This window comes from Marmota flaviventris, chromosome X (assembly GCF_047511675.1).
Source record: "Marmota flaviventris isolate mMarFla1 chromosome X, mMarFla1.hap1, whole genome shotgun sequence".
In the NCBI taxonomy this organism is placed as follows: Eukaryota; Metazoa; Chordata; class Mammalia; order Rodentia; family Sciuridae; genus Marmota; species Marmota flaviventris.
The window spans coordinates 52,209,787-52,222,501 of record NC_092518.1 but is presented as its reverse complement, the minus strand read 5'-3'; the positions used below and the strand labels follow the sequence as shown (position 1 = coordinate 52,222,501).

General features: G+C 36.1%; 1 pseudogene; it reads left to right on the top strand.

The window, feature by feature from the left end:
- LOC114081480 (tigger transposable element-derived protein 1-like) overlaps positions 1-11,438 on the top strand; it is a 51,524-nt pseudogene extending 40,086 nt beyond the window's left edge.
- Positions 11,439-12,715: the final 1,277 nt, after the last annotated feature.

Genomic DNA, 12,715 nt, shown 5'->3' with positions numbered 1-12,715 from the left:
TGTTTTCCTAATCTCATTTAATTATTTTTCTATTAAAGGTTGCTCAGCTTACTTAAAACAATTGTTTTAAATTCTTTGTTGGTAAAGTCACATATCTCCAATTCTTTGGGGTCAGATATTGGGATATTATTCTGTACTTTTGGTGATATTACATCTCCTTGGCTTTTGTTACCTTACATTGATGTCTGTGCCAGTTTTGTCTTTGCCCAGAACAGGCCTTTACCAGTGAACACATCTGGAAGTTCTGGGCAGGCCATATGTATAGTCCATGAACAGGCTGGTCTGGTGCTTTGGTCAGCAAGTAGGTTTGACTGTCTCCTTGGAGTGGCCATGGAACCTGGATCCACTGGGGTACATATGTTGACTGAGTCTGTTAGGATGGTCCTGGAACCTGTATCTACAGAGGCAGGCCTGAACCCCAGTCTATAGGGGATGAGCTGTTATTGGAGACTGAGTATTCAGAGGTCAGTCAGTCAGGTAATGAGGTAAGCCTGCTACCTGTGTATACTGGGACAGGCATGGAACCTGAATCCATGGGCACTGATTTGGTACTGAAGCCTGAACCTATGAGGGTGGACTATCTGCATACTGTGTCTTGGGTATGCAGGGGTAGATTCACTACATTGATTCATGTGAGTCAGCCTGACACTAATATCTACTGGGATGGAATTGCACCCTGGATTTGCTGAAACATGGGGCTATGAGAGGCCAGCCTGGAGGATGGGACCACAATTGCCAGCATGACACTGAGTAGGCCTGAATTGTGTCCATAGGTGCTAACATAGGTGTCTGAGGTCAGGAGTGTCAACCTGGTACCAAAGTGGGTTTGAAGCCCTGGGCAATGTGGTCTGACCTGATTCTGGGATGGTCTGGAGCCTGAGGACATAGGGCCTATCCTGGTTCTGAGTGAACTGAGAGTCTGCATTCACAGAGGCCAGTCTAGAGGCTAGGTCCATGGGTTTTGGAATGATGCCTAGGGTTTGGGGGCCACCCTTGTCCTCATTCTCATTATGGCAGAAATTGGACAGTTAGTGGGGACTCAGGCTCCTGAATAGCCATTCCAAGCAAGATCTCCTTCAGGCTTCTCTAAGACTTTCTTACTAGGAACGCTTCAGAGAGCATCAGATCTTTGTATAGTTGCATCTCTGTTGGCAAAGGAGTTCTCTTGGAGGCAAGAGATCCTCTAGGCTCTAGTAGTGAAAGCTGGGGCAATAGAGGCTAGCTCAGTGCTGAGCCTGGTCTGGAGTTCAGGACTGCTGATGCCTGAATCTATGGTGGCTGGCTTGGTCCCAGGACTGGCCTAAAGCCCAGTTCCACTAGTGCTAACCCAGTGCTATGGCCAGTCCAGAACCTGGGGATGCTGGCTTCAGCCTGACACTGTGGCAGCCAAGAAACTTACTCTACCAGGCAGGTCCACAGCCTAGAGAATGTGGAATGTCACCTAGTGGTTATATGGGCTTGGAGGCTCATTCCACAGGTATTAGCCTACAGCCTGTATCCAAAGGATTGGCATGACACTGGGCAGACCTGGAGATTAGATCCACAGGGGCAGACCTTGAGCCTGTGGTTGTGGTGGCCAGCCCAGTGCTAAAGTCAGTTTGGAGCCTGGGGCCAGTAGGGTCAGCCTGGCAGTGGAGTAATCCCAATGTTCACCAGGTAGATCTGGAACCTAGGGTTGTGGAACCTGACCTGGTACTGGAAAATACCTGAAGATTCAGTCCAAGGGTAGTGACCTGGAATCTGTGGCCATGTGGTGGGGTCTTTCAGCACTCTGTTTTACTAGGGCAGGTCCAGTATTGAAATCTAAGGCAAAGGTCAGTGCTCACTTTCCTCAAGCATGTTCCTATCTGTGATCTGCTGCACAGGGTTGGGGACAGGGTAATGCAGGTAATATAAAATTGTGCTCCCTACTCTCTTCAATGTCTTTTCTTATTTCTGTGCTACAGTCAAGTGCTGTGATGACTTACCTGATTTCCTTGGCTCTCGTAAATGTATTTTTCTACACTGATAGCTATTCAGATTGATGTTTCTGTTGGGTAGATAAGCACTGGAAAGTCCTATACTACCACCTTGCTGATCCCAAGTTCTTACTATTTCTTTTTTTAGTGTAGACATTTATAACTATGATTTCTCCTTTAAGTTCTGTTTTTACTATATTATTTAAGTTTTGGGTATATTGGGTTTTCATTTTCATTTGATTCAAAGTATTTTCTAATTTCTCTTGTGATTCTCCTTTGAACCATTAGTTATTGATGGTTCAAGAATGTGTTAATTTCTACATATTTTTGAATTTCTGAAATTTCTTTCTGTTATTGATGTCTAAGTTTCACTTCATAGTGTTTGGTGAATATACTTTGTATGATTTCCATTTTTAATTTATTCAGACTTCCTTCGTGTCCTATTATGTGCTCTATCCCAAGGAATATTCCATATGCAGTTTTAGGAAGATGTGTGTTCCAGAGCTGGGCATGTAGCTCAGTTGTAGATCACTTGCCTAGCATGGACAGTGCCCTGGGTTTGATCCCAAGCACCATACACAAGAAAAATACTGTAACTATGTGTTCCAGTACTGTTATGTGGAATGTTCTGTATATGTTATGTCTAGTTGGTTTATAGTGTTGTTCAAATCCTCTATTTCCTTATTTATCTTCTGTCTAGTTGTTCTGAACATTAATTAAAGTATTATACTGAAGTTTCCAACAATTTTTGTAGACCTTTTTAAGGTCAGTGGGCAAATGGAATGTGTGTGTGTGTGTGTGTCCATCTTAAATACTTTTTAATGTATATTTCAGTAGTGTTAAGTATATTCACATTATTGTGAAATAGATCTCCAGAAGTTTTTGTTGTTGTTGTTGTTGTTGTTTTGCAAAACTGAATCTCTATGTCCTGCAAAATCTCCATTTTTATTCTTCTCCAAGTCACTGGTAAATACCATTCTACTTTTTTCCTGTGAATTTGACAACTTCAGATACACATCTTAATGAAAACATACAGTATTTATATTTTTGTGATGGAGTTATTTTACTTATAATGTCATCAAAGTTCATTCACATTGTAGCATTGTTAGATTTTCCTTCCTTTTAAAGACTGGATAATATGCTATAGGTTTAGACATTCATTGACTGATAGATGAGTTGTTTTTCTTTTTTCTAATGCAAGTAAGGTTTCTATGAATGAGTATACAAATATCTCTTTGAAATCTTGCTTTCAATTTTTCTAGGTGAATACTGAGAATTGTAATTGCTAGCTCATATTGTAATTTTCCCAAATATTCATTGTACTATCTTCTATAGTAACTGCATCATTTATATTCTAATCTACAAGTATACAATTTCTCCACATTCTCACTGAACAATTGTTATTTTCTGGGTTTTTTGTTTGTTTTATAGTAGTTATATTGCTCAGGGTTCTTCAGAGAAAGTTATACTTTATTTGTATTATGATTTATTTATATATTATTATAATTTATTATAAGGAATTGGCTCACACATTTTATGGATGGCAAGTCCCAACATTAGCAAGGTATGTCAGTAAGCTGGAGAACAAATGTTTTCATTTTAGTCAAAAAGGTGGTATGATCAAGATTCAGGAAAAGTCAATGTTTCATTTTGAGTCTAAAGGTAGGAATAAAGCCTGTGATGGCCCATAGAATTCTAAAGCTCTGTTTACTTTTCTTCATTCTTTTTTATTTCTGCTCCTTAAATTAGATCATTTTGATTGTTCCATCTTCATATTTGCTGTTTTTTTCTTCTGCTTGCTGAGGGTTTGCTGCTGAACCTGTCTACTTGATTTTTTTCAATGTAACTACTTTACTTATCATCTTCAGAATTTGTTTGGTTCCTTTTTATAATTTCTATATTATTATTGATATTTTCTATTTTTTAAAACATTCTTTTCCTGGATTTTTAGGTGTTTGTGTGTATTTAAAATAGATTTTTTTTGCCTAATAAACTCAACATCTATTCATTCTCAAGAACATTTTAGCTAATTTGTTTTGAGAAGAGGCCATACTTTCTTGTTCATTTATATACCTCATAATATTTTCTTGAAATCTGGAAATTTTGAATGTTACAATAGGGTAAGTCTACATATTAGATTATGTTCCCTTTTGTGGTTTATTTTTGTTGCTTGCTATGGGTTGTGGTTGTTTGCTTAGTAATGTTTCTAGACTATTTTTGTAAAGTCTACATTATTTTTGTGTATGATCTCTGAAGTCTCTTTTCGTATAACTTGTGGTCAGTTAATGTTCTATTACAGAGATTTCCTTGAATGCTTAAAGTTAAAGCAAAAAGGAAAATATCAAGGCAAGAAAAAAAGAGAAAATTTCCCAGATATTATATATTGGCTCTGTATTGGGCACTTATTCAACACATGGACAACCCATTTACAACTCCGACTTATCCTTTACCTATTGCTTGTACTGAGCATAGAGATAAGCCAGATCTGAAAGGTCAGGGTCTTCTCAGGTCTTTTGGGAACTGTATCCTTCCCTGGTTATGTGCAGGTCTTTCTAAATTCCCAAATATATGTTCATGCTTTTGAATCCCTTGATTTTTGCAAGGAAATATATATCCACCCCCTCACCAGCCTTTCAATCTCTCTATTTATCACCTTGACAAAGAAATCATTCATTTGATCAGGCTTTAGTCAGGCTCCTCTGGGTCCTCTTACTGACTAGTCCCTAATCTTGGGCTCTGTCCTTAGTTTACTAGCTTTGCTTGTTTAGTGCATTTTTATAAAGAATCCTGCTGGGTTAGTTTAGTGAAAATCCCTCATCATTGATATCTGATTCCCCATTTGAATAAGGATTCCGCATTCTCAATATCTTATTATCCTGGCCTGCTTTTAATAATAATTCTGTCAAGGCAGAATCCCCCCTTCCCTAATGTTTCTTCCGTCTCCTATTCTTTTCATCAGCTATAAATCTCTACTTGTCCTTGTTATATATGGAAGTGTGCCCAATCTTTCTTACCTTCTACAGAACCTCATTGTCATAATCCCCCAAATCAAATAAATCACCTGTAATTTAAATGTATCTAACAAGTATCATGAATAATTTTAATTATTTTCTTAATTTAAAAGTATTTTAAATAATTTTTTATTTAAAGATTTATTAGAAAACCCTAATTTTTTGTCTTTAACAACCCAACTGTATTGTTTGGTTCCAAGTAGCACTATACTGTTCATTTGCCTTAGAATGTTTTTGGAAGATTCCCTTTGCATATATACTTTTCCACTTTGAGTAAGCTCCACATAGGAGAAATAGAGATGAGCCCCTTTTACTAGTCCCTTAAATGTCCCCCACTTATATGTGGACAAATTTGAGAATAATATTTGCTCTGTTCCCTTTGGAGTCAGGAACCAGATCCTATGTTGAAAATGTAGGTTTTTCTTTTCAAGACTAGCTGAACTGAAGAGGAGTTAAGATAGGGATTTAAAATTAAAAAAAAAAACCCCTGCTACAAAGCTCTCCTCCATTTTAAAGTTGCCTTTTTCTTGATTCAGCATTTGCTTGGTTGCTGTAAACCTTTGACTGTTTTCCAGAGTTTTTACAAAGTTGATTCTGACACATTTTTGCTCAGGAATTTGATGTTTCTTATGAAGGATGGCCCATGGTGCTACCCATAACACCTTCTTTACTCAGTTTCCAATCTCTTAACTGATTTTTGAGCCCTCAGTGACAACCAGAATAGCTAGCTATAGATCTGTATTGTATCCACCAACTCGGGAAATTATGAAAACTTTAGCCTCTGGCCTGAGCAAAGGGTCTCTAGTGAGTGACAGCCCAATCCAAAATTATCTTTTATTTCCCTTGGTAGACAATCCTCAATATCCAGGCACATATTTCTTTCAGGACATTTTCCAAGATTTATTAGAAAACCCTATGATTGTTTTCTAGGTAGAATTCCATTTCTTATTACTCTGATTATTCATATCATTCTTTAGATGTTTAGTTTCAATTATATGTACCTATCAGTCAAAATTAAAGTGAAGCATCTCATGGAGAAATAATACGTTCTAATTGTAATAATCCTAGTAATTCCACTTCCTCCAAATACTGCCTGTTGTCTTTGCACTTAAAATTGTCAAATTGTGAAAATCAGAAACCAACTTTATCTTAAGAAAAAGTAAGTGGGATTTATCATCATGAAACTGGGATCTGTCACAATATTCAGATTACCACAGAAATTGGGGGGGGGGCTCAGCAATAGGAGTTTTTGAGCTGTCCTTGTAATATAGTTCCACTGTATTACTGTATTACTTAGTCTCTGTGTCTAAGTTCAAAATTATAGCTTTACAATAGAGGGCATATGATTGACCAGTTTTGATTAGATCTAGCTAACCTTGAACTAATCAGCCATGACTGGGAAAAGTGGGAACTCAATCATGTAACAATTGTAAATATCAATATCTATATAATAGATGACATATGTAGATATATAGAGATAATAATATATAAGGTATATTTTAAGAAAATTTTTATAAGGAATTGGCTTATATGATTGTGAAGACTGACTAGGCAAATCCAAAGTCCATAGGGGAGAACATCAGGAAGGGTAGTCCAGACCTCCTGGGCACAAGCTGAAGCTGCTACCCACAGGCAGAATTTATTCTTCAGGGAATCTTCAGCTCTTGTGCTAAGGCCTTCCAATTTATTGGATAAGACCTACCCAGATTACTAGGATAATCTCCCTTATTTCAAGTCAACTATTTGGACTTTAACTGCATCTGAAAGCACTTTCACAGCAATACCTACATTTAATTTTTAAATTTAACTTATTTTAAATGATACATAAATATAAAATATATACATATTAATGGGGTACCATATAATGTTTCAATACATGTATACACCATGTAATGTTTGAATCAGGTTAAACATATCTCTCCTCAAATGTTAATCATCTATTTGTGGTGGAAACTTTCAAAATCATTTTTTTCTAGCTTTTAATTTTTTATCATTAGTTTGATTGAACTCAGGGATGCTTAACCTCTGAGCTACATCCCCAGCACTTTTTTATTTTTTATTTAGAGACAGGGCCTTGCTAAGTTGATTAGAGCTTTCCTAAGTTGCTTAGGGCCTTGCTAAACTGCTGAGGCTGGCTTTGAACTCACGATTCTCCTGCCTCAGCCTCCAGAGCTGCTGGGATTTCAGGCATATGACACTGTGCCTGTCTAGCTTTTTAAAATTTATAATATTAGGGGATAGAGTTGTGGCTCAGCAGTAGAGCGCTTGCCCAGCACATGCAAGGCCCTGGGTTTGATCCTCAGTACCACATAAAAATAAATAAAATACCTTTAAAAAATATAATACATTATTGTTATCTACAGCTACCTAATATGCAATAGCACACGAGAACTTTCCCCTATCTACCTGTAGCTTAGAACCCACTGATAAACCTTTCCCTATGCTTCCCAACTTTACCCAGCCTCTGGTAATGCCCTTCTGCTCTCAACTTGTATGAGATCAACTTTTGAAAAGATTCTACAGCAGTGAGATCATAAGGCACTTGTCTGTCTGTGCCTGCCCTAATTCACTAACACAATGATCTCTAATTCCATCCACATTGTTGCAAATTACAGGATTTAATTCTTTTTATGACTAAATAATATTCCATTGTATATATGTACCACATTTTCTTCATCCAATCATCAATTGATGAATGCCTTTATTGTTTCCATCCCTTGGCTATTGTGAATAGTGCTTCAGTGAACATGGGCATGCAGGGGTCTTTCCAACATACTGATTTCATTCTGTTTGTATATATACCCTATAGTGAGATTTCTGGATCATATGGTAGATCTGCTTTTAATTTTTCAAGGAATCTTCATTCTGTTTTCTATAATGGCTATACTAATTTATACTCCCATGAATGGTGTACAAGTGTTCCCTTTTCTCTACATCCTCACCAGCATTTGTTATCTTTGTTTTGAGAATAGCCATTCTCACTGGGATGAAGTGATATTCTGGCTTTGATTTGCACTTTTCTGATGATTAGTGATTTTAAGCATTTTTTTTCATGTATTGATTTGCCATTTTAAGCCTTCTTTTGAGAAATGTCTATTTGGATTTATGGCCCATTTTAAAATTGTTCTTTCTTTTGCTATTGAGTTATTAGAATTCCTCATATATTCTGGATATGAATCCCGTATTAGACATATAGAAGGATTTTCCCTTTCTGTAAGTTGTATCTGTACCTTGTTGATTGGCATTTGATTGAACATTGAAGAAACTGTAGCCTACCCAAGTTGATACATAAAAACAACCATGACAAATATTTAGAGGCATCTCTATGGCTCTGGGCTTGGCTTTATAGATTAGAATAGTATAGTAACCAAAAAGGAAGAATCTCAGAGACTTGGGGAGACTACTCTAATGGTATTCATAAAATGTCCACTCAACATCACCAAAGTTAAATAAGTAGCAGTAAAATTTGTCATAATTTGTGGGACTATTTCCTCTCCATCTAGTTTGTCCTGTGTCATTCAAAAAATGTAGCCAAGTCCTTCATATTCTTCCATTGTACTCTCTGGGATATGAAAGGTTATATCCATTCATATCAATTATTCAAGGACCATAGAAGCTTCTCATATCTTTCTGTGTCTTAGAGGTGGGAGAGGCCCACAAAAATGACATGGATTTAATTTCCCACTAGATCAAAAGAGTAGAGATTTAGAGTCAGATTTAATTAAACTAAAATATAACAATGTGGCATTTCTTTCACATCCATTTGTGAAGTTAAGAGTTGTATTTGCTGCACATATAGTAAGCTTGATAACAGAAAAAGTTTTCTCCATTCATCCCAATTTTAAATCCTCAGGTAAGAAACTGAAAAGCTGAGGGAAGTCTGAGATCTACTCTGATTCAATCAATTATGATCATAGGAAAAGTATTATATTGAATCATGGCACTGGGAACCCATTCCTGTGGCCATGTACCTTGAAAATGTCATTTCCCAAGGAAATGGAAGGTCAGAAGTTTAAAATATCCTCTACAACACCACCAACAACTTCTTCCACTCAGTCCAATTCAGAGAGTTGTCTAGTTGTTCTCTGTCTCTTGAGCAGCTTCAGTTTGAGTCATCTTCCAGAAAAGGCAGCTTTACAATCTGACCACAAATTTTTGCTACAGAAATACTTCATTCTATTGTGCTTCACTTTATTGTACTTTGTAGATACTGAAGTGGTTTTTTAATATAAATTCAAGGTTTATGGCAATCTCATACCAAGCAGGTCTATTGACACCATTTTTTTCCAATAGCATGTGCTCATTTTGTGTCTCTGTATCACATTTTAATAATTAACACAATACTTTAAAACTTTTAATGTTATATCCATTATGGTGATCTGCACTAAGTGATATTTGATGTCACTATAATAATTGTTTTGGGCTACCACAATCTGGACCTATGTAAGATAGAGAACTTAATAATGTTGTATGCGTTTTGACTGCTCCACTGATTAAATATTCCCCATCTCTCCCCCTTTCCTCCAGCATCCTTATTCCCTGAGACACAAGAATATTGAAATAAGACCAATTACTAACCCTAAAGTGGCCTCCAAGTGTTCAAGTAAGAGTTAAATATCTCTCACTTTAAACAAATCTAAAACCCAATTAAGCTTAGTGAGGAAGGTATGTTGAAAACTGAGATAGGCTGAAAGCTAGCCCTCTTGCACCAAACATCCAAGTTGTGAATGAAAAGGAAAACTTCTTCAGGAAATTAGGAGTCCACTCCAATGGACACATAAAAAATAGGCTTATCTCCAATAAAGAGAAAGTTTTGCTGGTTTGAGTAGAAGATCAAATAATTAGAACATTATTTCCCTAAGCCAAAGCTTAATAGAGAACAAAGCTCTAACTGTCTTCAAATTCTATGAAGACTGAGAGAGGTGAAGAAGCTGCAAAAGAAATGTTAAAATTAACAGAGGTTAGTTCATGTTATCTAAGGAAAGAAACCATCACCATAACATAGAAGTAGAAGAGGAAGGAGCAGGATATAGAAGCTGTAGCAAGCTATTCAGAAGATCTAGCTAAGATAATTTGTGAATTTGTGACTACACTAAATAACATTTTTTCAAAGAAAAAGAAAAAGCCTTATATTGAAAGAAGATGCCACCTATAATCCTCATAGCTGGACAGGAGAAGTTAATGCCTGGTTTCAAAGCACAGACTGACTCTCTTCTTACGGGCTAATGCAGCTGATGACTTTAAGTTGAAGCCAATGCTCATTTACTCTTCTGAAAATCCCATGGCCTTCAAGAATTATACTAGATTTCTGTCTATCCTCCATAAATGAAACAATAAAGCCCAGATGAGAAAGCACATGTGCTTACTGAATATTTTAAGCTCATTGTTGAGATGAACTTCTCAGGAAAACAGATTCTTTTTCCCCCATTTTTTAATTGGTGCATTATAGTTGTACATATTGATGGGATTTGTTGTTACATAGTCATACATTAAAAGATTCCTTTCAAAAGATTACTGTTCATTAAAAATGTACCTAATCACCCAAGAGCTCTGATGGAGATATCTAAGGAGATTGTTTTCATGCCTGCTAACACAATGTCCATTCTACAGTCTGTGGATCAAGTAATCATTTTTACTCTCAAGGTTTATTTATATTTCATAAGGCCATACCTGCCATAGATAGTGATTCCCCTGATCGACCTGGACAAAGGAAACTAATGCCTTCTGGGAAGGATTCAGATATAGCTAGGAGCATTCATGTTTCATGGGAGGAGGTCAAAATATCAACATTAACAGGAATTTGGAAGAAGTTGATTCCAATCTTCATGGATGACTTTGAGCAGTTGAAGACTTCAGTGGAGCCAACAACTGCAGATGTAGCAGAAATAGCAAGAGAACTAGAATTTGAAGTGGATCCTGAAGATGTGGCTGAACTGCTACAGTCTCATAAAATTTGAATGGACAAGGAATTACAAAGAAAGTGGTTTCTTGAGAAGAAAACTATTCCTGGAGGGATGGGTTGTAGCTCAGTGGCAGAGTGCTTGCCTAGCACGTGTGAGGCACTGGGTTTTATTCTCAGCACCATATAAAAATAAATAAAATAAAGAGCCATTGATAACTGAAAAACATTTTTAAAAAACTATTCCTGGTAAAGATGCCTTGAACTTTATTCAAATGACAACAAAGGATTTAGATGCTACATGAACCCAGTTGATAAAACAGCAGAAGGATTTAAGCAAGTTGACTCCAATTCTGAAAGAGATTCTACTTGTGGGTAAAATACTATCAAACATCATTGCATGCTACAGAAAAAATCTTTCATAAAAGAAAGAGTCAATTGATGTGGCAAACTTTAATATTATTTTATTTTAAGAAATTTCCATAGTCACCCCAGACCTCAGAAACCAGTCAGCAGTCATAAACATCAAGGCAAGATCTTTCATCATTAAAGAACGCTGTGACTCACTAAAGGCTCAGATGATTGTTAGCACATTAGCAATAAAGTACTTTTAATTAAAGTATGTACATTGTTTTAGACATAATTTTATTGTACACTTAAACTATAGCATAATGTAAACATAATTTTTAAATGCACAAAAAATTATATCCTAAAAATTGTATGACTTGTTTTACTGCAATATTCATTTTATTGTGGTGGTCTGGAACTGAACCTATGATATCTTTAAGGTTTGCTTGTATTCCAACACCAAATCTTCTGTCCTATAGCTCTAAGGTTCATATTCTGAACACCTAAATATTCTTCCAGATACCCACCACTAATAGAGCCAGTACTAATTGGCATTCCAGGGATGTACACAAAGAGGAAATAGCAGGTAACTATTCAATTGACTACTCATTAATTCAATTAAAAAATTTAAATGCTTTCTACTATAAGTTACTGGAATAGGCACTATAAATATATCTCTTCACAATATACTGCTTGTATAAAACCTTAATGCAAAGGGTATACATTGCAAAAACATCATTATACTGCAGATAATGTACTCTAAATGGCAGAAATAGTTCATCTTCACATTTAAGCATATAAGTATGCCTCCCTTCCAAAAAAGTTTACCCAAGAAGAATATGTTGTTCAGAATGAATACTGTTATATAGGTTAAATATTATAATACCATCAATATAAAATATTAATGATACTACCCCCTCACATTTAATCTAGTACCCCAGCAAGCTAACTAGAAAGAATATTCATTTAATTTTTGGTGTTTCTTTGTTTTGAGGTGGGGTCTTTCTATGTTGTTCAGACTGGCCTCAGACTCTTGGACTGAAGTGATCCTTCTGCCTCAACCTCCTGAGTAGCTGGGAATACAGATACACCCTACCACACACAGACTGTATGTTTCAGTCTCTAATAGAGCATCATCAAACTCAAACTTAAAAAACATATGATAACAAAAAAATGTTAGATATCACTTACCCTCTTATATTTGAAACTATGTACCCATTTCTATCAACTCAACACCTTTTTCTAAATAAATTAAAGGGTATACATTGCAGAATATTTGCAAAAAAATTTGATCTCCTTGTTCCCTCCATTATATTCTCAGTATACTCAGATCCAATTATTCAAATTCCTAGATGGAGTCAAGATCTTGTCTTCAGTTATAGACTGAGGTGTCGTCTGGTATAAATGGTAAGTTCTGCTGTTATATTATTTCAATCCTAAATCTCTCATGTGTCCTACAATTTTCAAGCTTCTTGATCTGATAATCAGGAATCTACATT